The sequence below is a fragment of the Odontesthes bonariensis genome, unplaced genomic scaffold, assembly GCF_027942865.1.
Source record: "Odontesthes bonariensis isolate fOdoBon6 unplaced genomic scaffold, fOdoBon6.hap1 scaffold_123, whole genome shotgun sequence".
Taxonomy (NCBI): domain Eukaryota; kingdom Metazoa; phylum Chordata; class Actinopteri; order Atheriniformes; family Atherinopsidae; genus Odontesthes; species Odontesthes bonariensis.
Genome location: NW_027457373.1, coordinates 82501 through 84167, shown reverse-complemented (window position 1 = coordinate 84167; position 1667 = coordinate 82501).

Genomic DNA, 1667 nt, shown 5'->3' with positions numbered 1-1667 from the left:
GAATGGATATATCTCTATGTATATATGAAGGACTAAGGAGTCTGAACTTGTTCTGGCCCAAGGAAATCACTTTTTAACAAAAATCCGTATTTCGTCTTAACTCGGGAAAAGAAGGCGATTCCTGTGTTTTGATCCCAAAAGAGGCCATTTATCCGGGTTTGTGCAGGTTTATGCATGGAACTTCCTTAGAATGGATATATATGTATGTATATATGAAGGACTAAGGAGTCTGAACTTGTTCTGGCCCAAGGAAATCACTTTTTAACAAAAATCCGTATTTCGTCTTAACTCGGGAAAAGAAGGCGATTCCTGTGTTTTGATCCCAAAAGAGGCCATTTATCCGGGTTTGTGCAGGTTTATGCATGGAACTTACTTAGAATGGATATATATGTATGTATATATGAAGGACCAAGGAGTCTGAACTTGTTCTGGCCCAAGGAAATCACTTTTTAACAAAAATCCGTATTTCGTCTTAACTCGGGAAAAGAAGGCGATTCCTGTGTTTCTTTCAGAAAAGGTCCTTTTTTTGAACTGGGATTCATGCCCAACATCCAGGCTCTCGTGCCCTGCCCACAGACACACATCCAGGCCGAGTTTCAGCACCTCTCCTCGGTCCAGTATTCATGGCTGCCGTCCTCTCCCAACAGCCAGTCTCTCATGCCCGGCCCAGAGACACACATCCAGGCCGAGTTTCAGCACCTCTCTTCGGTCAGGCAATCATCCCTGCTCCCCTCTCATAACGTCCAGGCACTCATGCCCTGTGCAATGACACATCCAGGCCGAGTTTCAGCACCTCTCCTCGGTCAGGAATTCATCCCTGCTCCCCTCTCATAACGTCCAGTCACAGACACAGATCCAGGCCGAGTTTCAGCACCTCTCCTCGGTCCAGCATTCATCCCTGCTCCCCTCTCAGAACATCCAGGCACTCATGCCCTGTGCAATGACACATCCAGGCCGAGTTTCAGCACCTCTCCTCGGTCAGGAATTCATCCCTGCTCCCCTCTCATAACGTCCAGTCACAGACACAGATCCAGGCCGAGTTTCAGCACCTCTCCTCGGTCCAGCATTCATCCCTGCTCCACTCTCATAGCATCCAGGCACTCATGCCCTGCGCACAGACACACATCCTGGCCGAGTTTCAGCACCTCTCCTCGGTCCAGCATTCATCCCTGCTCCACTCTCATAGCATCCAGGCACTCATGCCCTGCGCACAGACACACATCCAGGCCGAGTTTCAGCACCTCTGCTCGGTCCAGCATTCATCCCTGCTCCACTCTCATAGCATCCAGGCACTCATGCCCTGCGCACAGACACACATCCTGGCCGAGTTTCAGCACCTCTCCTCGGTCCAGCATTCATCCCTGCTCCACTCTCATAGCATCCAGGCACTCATGCCCTGCGCACAGACACACATCCAGGCCGAGTTTCAGCACCTCTGCTCGGTCCAGCATTCATCCCTGCTCCACTCTCATAGCATCCAGGCACTCATGCCCTGCGCAATGACACATCCAGGCCGAGTTTCAGCACCTCTCCTCGGTCAGGCATTCATCCCTGCTCCCCTCTCACAGCATCCAGGCACTCATGCCCTGCGCACAGTCACACACCCAGGCCGAGTTTCAGCACCTCTCCTCGGTCCAGCATTCATCCCTGCTCCCCTCTCACAGCAT